This window comes from Symphalangus syndactylus, chromosome 2 (assembly GCF_028878055.3).
Source record: "Symphalangus syndactylus isolate Jambi chromosome 2, NHGRI_mSymSyn1-v2.1_pri, whole genome shotgun sequence".
Lineage (NCBI taxonomy): Eukaryota > Metazoa > Chordata > Mammalia > Primates > Hylobatidae > Symphalangus > Symphalangus syndactylus.
This window is the reverse complement of record NC_072424.2, coordinates 86,356,486-86,370,835: the sequence shown is the minus strand read 5'-3', so window position 1 is coordinate 86,370,835 and position 14,350 is coordinate 86,356,486. Positions and strand designations below refer to the sequence as shown.

The following is a 14,350-nucleotide window of genomic DNA, read 5'->3' as shown; positions in this document are numbered from 1 at the left end:
GATGCTCACAGATTCGATCAGGCACCAAAAGGTTTGCACTGAGTCTCACCTCGGACGATGGACCATAGTCGTGTTTCACTTTTCGTGGGTTTCATGGCAAACGGGGGAGAGGTGTAACTAACTCCGGAAGAAATGTAAATTTACCCCCGTCCCACATTCAAGAGCATATTCCGAACAATTGAGAAGGGAAAATAACTTTAATTTGTAAATGACGACAAAACCGCTACGTGGGCATTTTTGACTTTTAAAAAAAGACGTATCCTTTAGGTTAAACGAAAAACATCTGCACAAGTCCTTATTCTACGATCCGTGCCCCAAATCGTTTATTTGTACTCTACGAATGCACTACACGCGACATGCACACCAAAAGTCTACACACTAGTTCATAAATACATTTTTAAAAAATCCTTGTAAGTCACCGAAGATAGCTCAGAGTCTAGAAGCGGGCTCCTCAACGACCCCATACACAAAAAGGTCCAGCCCAGCGTACGCAGGAGCCAGCCCGCCCCGCCGCCTCCGGGCTCCGGGCTTTGCGCAGCGCCCGTCACTCAAGTGACGCGCGGCCCCGCCCCTGCACCAAGCTAGTTCGACGCGTACAAACAGATGATGTCATCGTCTCCACACGCGCGTGACCCCGGAGCTCTCCGCCGCGTCGCCATTCGCTGCGCCGCTTACTCGTCAAGGCACGCCGCGCGCTGACTGGCCGCGGCCACCAGTCTCCAGGCCCCAGACGCCCCTCTCCGCCCCCCGCCCCCGCCCCCCAGCAAATAATAAACAATCGAGTAAAATTCTAAGGAAGGAGAGAGAGGAGAGGGAAAAAAGGAGAGGGCGCACTAGAAACCAATCCTTCGCGGGCTGGCGGTGGGAGGGTTCAAGGGGGGACGCGAGAGGACAGCGGACGGGAGGAAGGGAGCCGACTTGGGGCGGTGGGTCCTCCAGCGACGAGGAGGCGTCGGGGCGGAAAGTTGCAGCGCACTCGACTGGGCGCGACTGGTAGGGTAGGGGGCGCTAGGGCCCGGAGCGGCGGGGCTGGGGGCTCGGGGGCGGGGCGCGACCCTCCGAGGGGGCGGGGACTGAGCGGCGCTGGCCGACACGTGCGGGAGGAGGGCGGGCGCGCGCCGCACACGCTGGGCCGGGGCGCGCGGCCCTGGTAGCGGCGCGCGCTTGTTTACCAGCGCACGTGGGTGTTATTTTTAAATGGAATGTGGCGCTGGCTGCGCTGCCGAGTGGCGGGCGCGTGGGGCCGCCCGCGCTGGCGGGGGGACGCGGCGCGGCCTCTCCGGGCGCTGCTCGCGAGACAACCAGGCTGTCCCCACTGCGCGCCGCTGGCATAGCCGGCGGCCGGGGCCGGGGAACCTGATTGAGAGTTTCGCGCGCTGCCCGAGCCGTGGCAGAGACGACAGTTTCCCGCCGCGGAACGCCGCCGTCTTTGCGCCCAGCTCAGCTCCCGCATTCTCACATTCAGGGAACAAAGCCTCCTGCTTGTGCTTCGCCCAGGAGGCCGCGCCAGTCCGCGGCCACGGTTTCTAGAGCAGATCTCACACGCGCACACACTCACTGGCACACATACTTTGGCCGCGAGGTGGACCCTCAGCACCCTACGTGCTCTGTGTCCTCGCTTCCTTGTACCGAATGCCGCCAGTCCACATGTACCTGTCTCGTGGGCATGGGGCTCTGCCCACATAGAAATGCGCTTCTGCTATTTCGGGTTGCCCTTGCAAGGGGAAGTCTGAGGAAGGGGGTTCTGACTGCTTACTGCGGTGGCTCCTCCTCACGAGGCACCTCTCTTCTCCTTGTAGGCCTGTCCCACTGAGAAGCCCCGGGTTTGCATTTGGTTTACAGCCTGGGAGTGTGGACGGTGATGTACGACCACAACTCGGCTTCAAGTGCCAGTGCTTGGGGTGCGGGTTGGGTATGGTGGTGGTTAAAAGCTGGTCTTCAGCTTTGCACGAAGAACTGGGAGGCTAGATCACCCAGGGCCGCGCATCGTGATGCAGCATAAAATTCCAAGAATTTTCTGTTGCTGGCTTTAAATACTTATAACACTGTAGAAGAAATCCACGCGTTTGCTTCTCTAAATCTAAGCAGTCTTTTGTCGTTAGAGTGCAGACCTGCAAAAGTAGAAAGAATGTGTTTACAGTGGCTGGGCCCTCGGCCATTAGATTTTCACTATAAACATGTTGAGTGTCCATTTACAGAACGCATATCCCAGGGGCATTCCGAAAGAGTGGAAGAGTCAAAGATTCAGTGGATTAACAGCCTTGTGAGCTTCACTTCACAGTGAGGAATTGGGGGGCAGGCACATGATAAAGCCATTTCCCTCAAAGAGCTTACTTGAGGGTATAAGACATGTTACTTGGGGGTATGAAACATGTTAAAAAGAAACATTGCAAGTTTAAAAATAGTAGAAGGCCAGGTGCAGTGGCTCACACCTGTAATCCCAGCACTTTGGGAGGCCAAGGCAGGAGGATGCCTTGAGCCCAGGAGTTCAAGACTAGCCTAGACAACATGACGAAACCCGGGTGTCTACAAAAAATACAAGAAGTCCCAGCTATGGGAGGCCGAGGTGTAAGGATGGATCGCTTGATCCCAGGAGGTCCAGGCTGCAATGAGCCATGATTGTACCACTGCACTGCAGCGTGGGTGACATGAGGCCCTGTCCTCCCTCCCCCTCCACAAAGGAAAAAAAAAAAACAGTAGAAGACAAATACAAGAGGTCATACGTAGAGTGCTGGGTAAGTTTCAAGTGAATTGAAGATCAAAAAGCTTCAGTTGGAAGTGACTATAAACTTGCAGCTTTGTAAATGTGCACCTTACCCTTGTAATTCGTGCATATGGGCAAACCTTTGAGAACTCAGAGGTTGAATCTTAGAGATTGTTCTCTTTTAGCCACAAATTTCCTTGACCTTTGCCTTCCTCTTGTAGGCCTCCTTGTTCCTTCTCCATTTCTTCCTACCAGAAGTTATGGTTGTTAATTGAGAGGAAATGCCAGCATTCCCTTCAAGGCAGAATTTTTGGTCAAAACTTTTCCCACCTCTTATTGAACAATTTTATGCCCTATTTATTTCTACTAATAATTTAAGGTGGTGATTGTTCACTCTATTTTGCAAATCCAGTCACTGGAGGGACAAAATTTAAGATGTTTACCTAAGTAAGCTGGGTAAAATCACCATTTCAGACACCTAGTTGTGAGGGGATTCGTGGTAGAGGCCAGGGCTCTCCCTCTGAGGGGACACCACTCACTCAGCACTTGTGTGCTAGCCCAGTTCTCCTTGCACCTAGGCCAGCTGGAGCCTCCCTCTGACCCCAGAGCCCACATTCTAGGAACTGAGCCTACTGCCTGCCCTTCAGCGAGTGCACATTTTCGTCTTGGGTTGGCTTCTGTGTCCATCTCAATGAAGACAGGAAACCAGTAGGATGAGGTTCCTAACGAATATGTGACCCGTCTGGTATAGCTGCTCCCCAGTCTATGTCTGACACCCTCATTAGTCCCTTTCTTTGCTTACCCTCTCCTCAGCAAATTACTCTTATGCAGTGTGTCTTTATTGAACACCGTGTACCAAAGAGCTATGAGCTGTGGCTCGCCCTTTGGGGCATCATTCCAGACAGGCTTCATCACCACACTCTCCACAAGTATCTGCAGCTCCTGTCCTCTCTCTTCCCTTTCTTCCCTCGAGCATGACAAACCCTGGCAAAGTGTCCCCTAGGTTGTTACGATGACTGTGGTGCATTTGGAGGACAAGTATGTATGCTTGCAGAGTAAAAAAAGCCGGGGTTCCAAAAAAGAGTGAATATTTACCTGAAATGGAATTGGATAGAAGAGAAAATGGGAAGAATTCTCTGTTTTGGTAATAGGAGGTAATGATATTTGTCATTACCCAGCCTTGATTTGTCAATAAGTTGCAGGTCCTGAACTAAGCACTTTATTTGCAGTGCTTAGACCTCACAAAGACCATGTGAGGTACATACAATAGTGCTAAGTGGCATGGGGGTTGAGAATTCAGACTCTGAGTTAAGTCTGATTCCTCATTTACCAGCCATGCAACCTTGGGATGTTAGTTAATCATGGAGCCTCATGCCCTTATCCTTAAAATGAGAATACCTTCTAAGATTGTTGGAAGGATTGGGATAATTGAAATTATGAATCTAAAGCACTTAGTATTAGAGCACTAGGGGGTGCTTTAAAAATAGTCATGCCCAGGCTCCACCTTGGACCAACTGAATTAGAAATTCTGAGGGCAGGGTCTGGCATTGATTGATTGATTGTTGTTGTTGTTGTTGTTTTTAAATATTTGCCAGGTGAATCTAAGGCAGTGAAGGTTGAGAACCCTGAGATAGAGGTCTCTGTGCTGCACATGCCAGCGTTTGCCTTCAGCTCTGACTCTCTGGTTCCTGCTTAGAATGAGGACAGAGCCATGAACTGACTACACACAGAGGGCAGCTTCCATACACATCTCCATTTATTTCTAGAACAACCTTCCACAGCAGGGACCATCCCTCTCATTTTACCAGGATTTGCCTTAGGTCACACAGTGAGTGGCAGGCCTAGGATTCAAACTGAGGATTCTGAATCCATGGTGCATTCTCCTCTTCCCCAATACTGCACTGCCTCTCCAAATGGGCCTAAAGAAAGGGGGCTTTATGTGAGCCTTTTGGCCTAGGGAAAAGGGGCTGGAACCAGGTAAGCAAACATAACCCAAGACACTTCCCCAACCTGTCTAAGGCTAGTGGTTATCTGGCCAAATCTGCCCCAATAGGCTTAGTTTTTGGTTCTCTCTAGTGTTTTTTAAATTTTTGATCTCTTGAGGTCAGGAATTCAAGACCAGCCTGAGCAAGATAGCAAGACCCCCATCTCTAAAATCTTTTAAAATTAGCTAGGTGTGGTGACATGCACCTGTAGTCCCCCAGGTGCTTGGGAGGCTGAGGTGGGAGGATCACTTGAGCCCAGGAATTCAAGGCTGCAGTGAAATATGATTGTGCTACTGCACTACAGCTTGGATGACAGAGAAAGACTCCATCTCTTAAAAAAAAAAAGTTTCTTAGTCTGTTGCCAACATTTAAAAGGAAGAGATTTCACCTAAAATTTGGATTTCTAGCTCTTCTTGAGAAATTGGAAGATATGGTAACACTGGCACTATACCCACAGGGCAACAGTTAGCTGGTATGTGCTCTAGTTAGTTCACCTCTTCCTCATCAGGCTCTCCCCACCAATCTCTGGGTGACTTAGCCACCCTGATTTGTATCTTCTACCTTCACAGTGGCATTGACCCACTCCAGTTCATGAGAGACAACTGTGCACATCCCTTGGTAGTTTGAAATGGACTATTATGGGAGTATTTACACCACAGAAATTGGCAAATAGTAACCATCAAGGCTTGCTTACCTTTTTTTTTCTTTCCTTTTCTTCTTTCGGAGGGCCAGTCTGCCAGCACACCATTGCCCCTACTCCACTCAGCCACTGTCTTGCATTCTGAGGAGGAAGATTTGTTCTGAATAGAAAGTAGAGGAAACAGAAGCACTGGAGAAACTGTACGTCGATTCTGCTTAGCAACTGATTATACATTATCTAACCTTGTTTTTAAAGTACTTCAATTTAACACAATGGAGCAAATAACCAGAACAAACTTCCTGATGAAAACTAAAGCTGGATAAGATTTTTAAAAATTTTTAAAATGGATTTTATTGAGCTGGCAAAAAAGCAAGAAACCCACAGAGACCAAAAACAAAGGTGGGAAGTGAGCACACTCCTAGAAAATCTGACAACATTTGAGCTTCTACTTTGACAGGTGTGCAGAGTCTGGGACACAGAAGATAAATCCTCAGTCTTGTCCAAGATCAGGAGAATAAGAAGACTCTACCCCCCTAAAAGCAGGAGTCCAAAGGGCCAAAGTAAAGGTGAATGTGAAATTAACTGGCTTTGCAGAAGAGGATCCCAGGAAAAATCGTCTGTCTTGATCAAAGTCCTGAATAAAAGAGTATAAAAAATATTCTTCCTTGAAAATTCATAACTATGGTGTGGTCCATATGTAATATTATGACCAAAATTCATGATACCATGGAATTATTTTAAAAACTTCATGAGCCCCAGTTTGTGGTGCTTTTAACAACTGGCAGAAGGAAACACACATCCTCTTGGAGGGCTATCTTGAGGCTAGGCCCCAAAGAATTTCCATAATCATAATCAGAAAACACAAAACATATAATAAGCAAGGCTCCATGTAACAGCAGACAGAAACAATATGTAAGGTCAAATACACAAAGGCTTGGGTATGAGAATAAGCTGACACAGAAAATAAGTGTACTTAATAGGTTTAAACAAAAAGGAAGTTTGAAAATAGAAGAAAGGAACAAGAGTCTATAAAAAACAACTGAGTAGATTCGAAATCAAAATACTTCTTTGTTTTTCTTCCCAACTAGATATTATGTCCTTGAAGACACAGAGATCAGGCTAAACACTTTATATATTATCGTTTGTCAATTGAAGGAAGTTAGAAACAAAGTACTCAATTTTTTTTTTGAAACCCAGCAGTAAGAATGAGAGTTGTGACTACATTTTTAAAATGTAAATATAAAAACTTCTGTTGTAAATTCCAATCAATCTCTTCTAGAGGAAAGGAAAACAAAATCAAAATTAATGCAGTGCTTCTGGCTGACTGGCCTCCAGCAAATGGCATTGAGCTTTGTTAAGTGGTCCATCTACTCCATTTCTCATCTTGCAAAAATTTGTGAAGTGAGCATGTGTCCATGTCCACTTGTTAGAAAATCTATTTAAAATGCTGGCTGGGCGCGGTGGCTCACCCCTATAATCCCAGCACTTTGGGAGGCAGGGGCAGGAGGTTCGCTTGAGGCCAGGAGTTCGAGACCAGCCTGGCCAACATGGTGAAACCTCATCTCTACTAAAAATACAAAAATTAGCTGGGCGTGGTAGTGCGCACCTGTAATCCCAGCTACTCGGGAGGCTGAGGCAGGAGAATCACTTGAAACCGGGAGGCAGAGGATGCAGTGAGCAGAGGTCATGCCACTGCACTCCAGCCTGGGCGACAGAGCAAGACTCTCAAAAATAAATACATAAATAAAATGCCTAGTAATTGGAACTTTAAATACAAATTACTTTAAAACATTGATGTGGGATGGGCACAGTGGCTAACGCCTGTCATCCCAGCACTTTCGGAGGCCCAGGCGAGCAGATCATGAGGTCAGGAGTTCGAGACCAGCCTGGCCAACATAGTGAAACCCCGTCTACTTAAAATGCAAAAATTAGCCAGGCATGGTGGTGGGCGCCTGTAGTTCCAGCTACTAGGGAGGCTGAGGCAGGAGAATCGCTTGAACCCGGGAGGCGGAGGATGCAGTGAGCTGAGATTGTGCCACTGCACTCCAGCCTAGGTAACAGAGCAAGACCCTGTCCCTGCCCCCCCAAAAAAAAAAAATTGATGTGGTACTTTAAAGAAATCAAGGCCATGTGGAACCATTCATTACTCTGCAGAATACATTGCATCTCCCTGGTTTGGTTTGGCATGTCCACTTATGTGTAAGGTTTCCTGGAATAACCTGGTACTGAAGCCCCCCAAAGGATGTGATTTGGGGCTCCAGGGACATTAAATCTGATTATTGTTCCTCCCACAGCCATATCGAGAAATGGAGTAAACCTGTGAAACTGGAAGACAGCAGAGGAAAAATAAAATGTTTGGCAAATTTTGCGACTCTGATGTAAACATCAGTCTAAAATTTTCAAGCTAGCATGAGGCCTGTGCGCATGTGACAGCAAATGTTGGCATAGAAAACTGCTAAGTAAAGGAATTACCAGATAGCTGGCCAGAAGGAGGTTCCTTCAGGGTGGCGTACCCAGGAGGGTACGGAACTTCCACACCCCTTCCCCTATACCTTGCCCTCTATACCTCTTCTTCTGCATCATTTGAATATTCTTTATAATAAACCTCTAGGTGAGGACACACGTAGAGTGCCCAGGGAGGGCAAAGGCTCCAGTGATGTAGAAAATACCTTAGGTCCTGATATTAGGACAGTGTAAATGACCCTGGTTGATGGTGTCATAACCCAGTAGAGAGTCAACAAGAAGATCAACTAATAGCAGGGGCACAGAATGAAGCAAAGAAACAAAGAAATGGAGCTAAATGACAGTCCTCAGCCTTGCAAGGCCTCTCCTGCCCCTGTCAGAAGACAGCAGCACACGTAGAAGAGCGTGAGTATGGGGGAAAGGCAAGTCCCATGGACAGATGGGGAACCCTTTGCTCTCATTTCTCCAGCTGCATTGGGTTCTGTTTACCTGTAGACAAAAAAAAAGTACCAAGTCAAGCTACCACAGCCACTATAAAGATAGTGTATTTGAGTCTGAATGCCATCCATTAGCGATGGTTCAACTGTCTCAGAAGAAAATTTTTCCTTTCTTGGAGGAACTTTTTTCTCAGTTCAGGTCCTGGTTGAGCCCTGCTTGGTGGTCTCTCAGAGTAGAGGTCCTAATGGTGTTAGTGGGACAAGCTTGTGAGGCCTTGTCTTCCCACTCGAAGAGATGGTGTCCAAGTCATCTGGCCTGAGACCATCGGAGTTTTCACCAGAGAAGTGGTTTTGGCTGGGGGTCAGATTCACTTTCCTCAGAAAGCAGCTCTGCTCCACGCGTTAGAAAGGCTTACCTCCACTCCTTTCCCACTCTCTGGCATAGTTCACATTCCTTTAATATCCCATATCTGTGTCTCCTTAGGGGCTCCTTGTGCTCGTTTCTGGAGAGACAGCTGAAGCCACCAAAATAGGTGACAAAATCACTAAGTGAGACATCTGTGAGGAGGAAGTCTCCAGGCCTTCAAACACAAGTTATTTTATGAAAGCATAACATCTGAACCTCACACATTCACACAGTATCAAGAGTCCTTTTGCAACTTCACTTCTCAAATGTATAATCTGAAGGGTTTTTTTTTTTACACTTAAAACGACTTTTATAAAATCTGTATTTTGGAAACAAGTAATGAAGCCAAGTGAGTAATTCCATAAACAAACACAATCCCTGTGGTCCTCGTCCTATTTAGGGAACTTGACCAAATCCAGTCACTTTGGGTCAGGCCTTCCTATTCTCTATGGAAAGTGAAACCCCTCTTGGAGTTTCTGGGGATATTGCCATCCGGTAAAAAGATGAGGTTTGAGCTGGGCCCTTTCTTTTCACTTGTGCCATGAAAATATTAATATGTTGTTGAAGAGGGAGTAGATTGTCATGACAACCATGACCAGTAGGGTCCATATGACCTATGTGGAGCCTGGGAACCAGAGAGGCTGTGGCCTGCACAGGCTCGCCTTTCTCCAGTGGATGGGCAGCAGAGTAGGGGCTATAGGAAATGTCAGTGGCCTCAGAAACCACTGTCAGCAGTCCCCCAGATCTGATAACTCTGGGTAAAGTAGCAAAATCAGGTTTCTTTAACTGCTAAATAATCAGATCTGAAGAAAACTACTGGCAGAAGAATTCCATGAGGCCCAGTCCAAATGAGGCAGCCATCTTGACCCATTTCCCTCTTATAAACTCGATATTATAAAAAAATTATTCTTGTCAAACTAATTGATCCCCAAGTGAACAATGAGAATTGCATTCCTTTCACAAAAGTATAAAAACTAGTTTGTCTATATATGTTTTCAGTTAGTCCCTCTCCACTTTTTCACAATTGTTGTACATTAATATTGGAGTGAGACCAGGTCAAAATTTATATGTCATGTTGCTTAATTTCTGCATTCAAGAAATACTCAGAAGATGAGAATGTTAGATGGCTTGGAAAATTCTGTCTAGAAGTCTTCAATAGTATCCTACCTAGTGCTACTTCATTCTTTCATATGTAAAAAATGTTTATTAACCTTGTATCTTTCAACTTATCCAAAATGAAACAAAGAAATATTTTGTAAAACACCTATATTTTTTACTTGTCCCACATCTATGAGGATGGTACTTCCGTCTCCTTCTTCAGCATATACATTTTTTTTTTCACTTTTTATCAAGAAATATGCACATAGGCCAGGCTCGGTGGCTCATGCCTATAATCCCAGTACTTTGGGAGGCCGAGGTAGATGGATCACTTGAGGCCAGGAGTTCAAGACCAATCTGGCCAACATGGTGAAACCCCTGTCTCTACTAAAAATACAAAAATTAGCTAGGCATGGTAATGGGCACCTGTAATCCCAGCTACCCGGGAGTCTGAGGTGGGAGAATTGCTTGAACCCGGGAGGCAGAGGTTGCAGTAAGCAGAGGTTGCGCCACCGCACTCCAACCTGGATGACAGAGCAAGACTCCGTCTCAGAAAAAAAAAAAAGAAAAAAAGAAATATAACATGCATATAGAAAACTGAAAAACATTTATGTTAACAGTACAGTTTGATGAATTATTATAAAGAGAACAACCAAGTGTAACTATCACCCAGATCAGGAAATAGAACATTACTATTCCCCTATAAATCCCTGGAGTGCCCTTCCCCATCAAAACCATCCTCTCGACTTGGTGCACTGGCTCACAACTGTAATCCCAGCACTTTGGGAGGCCAAGTTAGAAGGATCACTTGAGCCCAAGAATTCAAGGTTGCAGTGAGCCATGATGGTGCCACTGCACTCCAGCCTGGGCAACAGAGCAAGACTCTGTTTCCAATTAAACAAACCCCTCTTCTCTCTCTCTAAAAGTAATCATTTTCCTAACTTTTGTGGTAATCATCTCTTTGCTTTTCTTTATAGCTTGCTGTGTTTGCATCCCTAAACACTGTAATCTCATTTTTTTCCAGTTTTTGATCTTCATATGAATTGTATCACACTGCATGTGTTCTTTTGTGTCTTGCTGCTGCTTCTCAATATTATGTTCCTGAGATTCACCTATGTTGCTGTGTGTTGCTGTAGTTCATTAATTTTCATGGCCATATGATATTTCATTATATGAATAGTTATCTATAATACTTTGTTGATCTATTCTAATGTTGATGGCTAACTGGGCTGTTTCCAGTTTAGGGCAATTGCAGACATTGTTGTTCTAAACATTCCTGGGTACATGTGCATGAGTTTAATATATGCTTTTATTTATTTATTTATTTATAATTTTGTAGAGATGGAGTCTTAATATGTTGCCCAGGCTGGTCTCGAACTCCTGGCTCCAAGTGATCCTCCTGCCTCAGCCTCTCAAAGTGCTGAGATTACAAATGTGAGCCACCATGCCTGACCCGAGTTTAGTATATACTTAATAGAAGAATTCCTGGGTAATAGCCCTATGCATCTTCCACATCACTCAATGCCAGATTATTCTCCAAAGTGGCTGTAGGGTTTATACTCTCCACAGCACTGTGTGAGTATCTACTTGGCCACATTCTCACTAGCACTTGGAATTGTTGGACTGTTTAATTTTTGTGTTTTCTTCTTTTAGTGATGATGGATTTAAACAATTCAGATTTAACTAAGATTTACTGCATACCTACTAAGAAGTAGTGCCTATAACTAGAAGCTTCTAGATATATATATTTAATCATCATAAAAATCATAACATAAAGGATTATAAAATCATCCCTATAAAGGAGATAATTTTCTCCCCATTATATAAATGAGGAGATTGAAGTTTGGCCACAGGCCAGCTGAGGTGCTGGCAGAGCTGAGACTTGAACCCAGGCCTGGCTGACTGTAAAGACCACACTCTCCCCACGCTGCTACAGTCTCCTTCCCTGCACCCTGCTTCCCCTCATCCTCACCTGGAAGACAACTGGCCAGGTTGGAGGCATGTTGCCTCTGGCCCACATGAGCCCCTCACTGGGGACCAGGCCCTGGCCCTGTCCTCACAGACACTCTGCTTTAACTAACGAAGTTTACCACCCAAGGAAACACTGCAGGAGGGTCATGCTGCACTAGCCCAGTAGAACCACAATTCTCCTGTTAGAAATTATTCCTCTTAGATACTTCTTTAACTGTTTTTTGTTTGTTTGTTTGTTTTTTGAGATGGAGTCTTGCTCTGTCGCCCAGGCTGGAGGGCAGTGGCGTGATCTTGGCTCACTGTACCCTCCACCTCCCAGGTTCAAGCGATTCTTCTGCCTCAGCCTCCCAAGTAGCTGGAATTACAGGCGTGCGCCACGACGCTGGCTACTTTTTTGTATTTTTAGTAGAGACAGGGTTTCGCCATGTTGGCCAGGCTGGTCTCGAACTCCTGACCTCAGGTGACCTGCTTGCCTCGGCCTCCCAAAGGGCTGGGATTACAGGCATGAGCCACCGTGCCCGGCCACCTTTAACTGTTTATTCTGTCTTGTTGAATGCTGAGAAACCCACTGCCTTCTCTCACAGCCTCAGCCTCATTTAGTTCTGTTAAGTCTTTTTGCAGTGGGATCTTTCCTGTCTTACTCTGAGCTACTAGAGGGTAAAGTCTGTCTCCTGATCCCTTTTCAGAAAAGCACATGTTGAAGGCCCAGGTTGCCCAGGTTGCCCAGGTCAGGAATCGATGTGAGAGAAAGGGCACAGGAACCAGGAGATATGGCTTCTCTTCTCTGCTCTATCCTTGGCTCACCCAACACATTTGACCTTCCCGAGTCTCAATTTCCTCTTTTATAAATGAAAGTGCTGAAGTAGAGAATCTCAGATGCACTTTCTAGTGCTAGCTTCTGTGACTATGTTAATGAATTTCTTCAACAAGCATTTACCCAACACCCTCTGTGTGCACCAATTTGCAAGCAAAACTTCTGGCCCATATCACTGACAGGTAAAATTCCACAAAGCTGTTGTGTTTTCCCTTGTTTACATCTTTGTGGATGTTCATTATTTCTTCATGGTTTAGCTATTTCTAACCTTTGAACTTAGCTGATTTTTTAGCAAGGGCTGTTTTCTCACTAGACTGGAGGAAGCTCATTGAGGCCAGGCATTGTGTCTAACTGGTCTTTGTATATTCAGCACATAGCAGGCACTCAATAAATGTAGAACGAAGGAAGGGAAGGAGGGAGGAAGGAAGGTTTAATCCTTGGACTCTTCCCATATCTACGATATCACTGAGCACAAGAAACAGTTGGTAGTTAAGCCACAGTTCCTGACCACAGAGGGTGCCATTGGTAGCAGGCTGTGACCTTTTACCAAATCAGCAAATCATCAGAGCTATAGAAAATCAGATTATTTTTATCAAAGCTTTTTGCAGGTACCTAATGTAATCATGGCCCTGATAAAGGATGCCAAGTGCTCCTGAGTGCAAAAGAGGAGAGAAAAATATTATAATTAACTTATTGGACTCATTTGACTTCTAATCATAGAAAATCTACTGCTCTGGGAGATCCTCATTTCTGCTGAATTGGCATTGCCATAAGGCAACCGGTTCTTGTTAGTTTTTGTTAGAGTGTTTCAGAGATGTTCTTTAGGAAGACCTCATTTTCTTTACCTGCATCCAGCTGTGGGTTCAAACTTCCTGGTGATCTGTGATTTATTATAATCTGCCCCAGTTAGCTTTCCTTCCCATAGTTACCAATTTACCCCTCACTTGAGCATAAAATATAAAATTTTTCTTGTGTTCTTCTGTGCTTAGCCAGGGTACCTGCTTGCATTCACATGGCAACCCCTTGCCCTCCCAAAAAGAAGCCTTGGACTTCTAGAGCTCCTCCTGGACGGCAGGGGGTGGGAAACAGACTGCCCCCACCCCCAACCAAAATCTGATCACTGGCTGGGCTTGGAGGATCAGGTCACTGATTAATTTTTTTCTTTACCATTTCCCTCTAAGGTATCCAAGATAAGAGGACTAATTTCTAGGTAGAGAAGCTAAATCTGTTTTTCAAAGTGCTGGAATGACCCTGTAATACAGCCCAATCAATGGCTTCAGGCTAAGTTCTTACCTCACAAGGCTTGCATCTCTCCAGCTGGCTGGGCCTTGGAGAGGTTCTGAAGGAAGACCTCAGCCACGCAACCACTCACAGCCACCTGCTCCTCTCCTGTTTGAGGTTCTGGGGTCCTGAAACAACATCTGACCACAGGTGTTCTGGCCTTTACCCTGATGTGGTGTGGGAGTGCAGAGGGGTGAACTGTCCTCAGCCCTATACCAGGCTATGCTAATGTCAGGAGTTGAAGTCCTAAGTTAAGAGAATGGGTCCATCATCTTGCTTTTGTCTGGTCTGGCTCCCCTAGGGTAGGGGGTGGGGGGCTCATTGCAGCAGCTGCTGGCCTATCGGGCTGCAGTTTTATTATGGTAACCTCCTCCCCTTTCTTCCCCTCCCCTCTCCTCAGTAGTCCTCAGTTATTTGGCAGTGAATGCTTCCAGAGGAACCCTGCAGGGAAGGCATTCTGTCAAGTGCCAGGTCCCTGTCTGCCCTGTGCCATGCTAATGTCAAGGCTGTAAAGTTAAGCCCTACGTAGGCCCATTCTTTAAAAACTAGAT

The 14,350-nt window shown here is 45.9% G+C and overlaps 1 protein-coding gene and 1 long non-coding RNA gene across 6 annotated transcripts in view; one reads left to right on the top strand and one right to left on the bottom strand.

The window, feature by feature from the left end:
- FOXO3 (forkhead box O3) overlaps window positions 1-1,775 on the bottom strand; it is a 127,441-nt gene extending 125,666 nt beyond the window's left edge. The window contains exon 1 of the mRNA XM_055260726.2: window positions 1,757-1,775. The gene's annotated coding sequence lies outside the window, so the exon portion shown is untranslated. The remainder of the gene's footprint in view (window positions 1-1,756) is intronic.
- LOC134735529 (uncharacterized) lies at window positions 622-6,002 on the top strand. Of its 5 annotated transcripts, none has more exons than XR_010118707.1 (3): window positions 622-993; window positions 2,199-2,735; window positions 5,422-6,002. It is a non-coding gene; the product is annotated as an uncharacterized lncRNA (long non-coding RNA). The 5 variants fall into 5 exon arrangements; XR_010118706.1 differs by having other exon boundaries at window positions 5,416-6,002; XR_010118705.1 differs by lacking the exon at window positions 2,199-2,735 and having other exon boundaries at window positions 883-998; window positions 5,416-6,002.
- The last annotated feature ends 8,348 nt before the right edge of the window (window positions 6,003-14,350 follow it).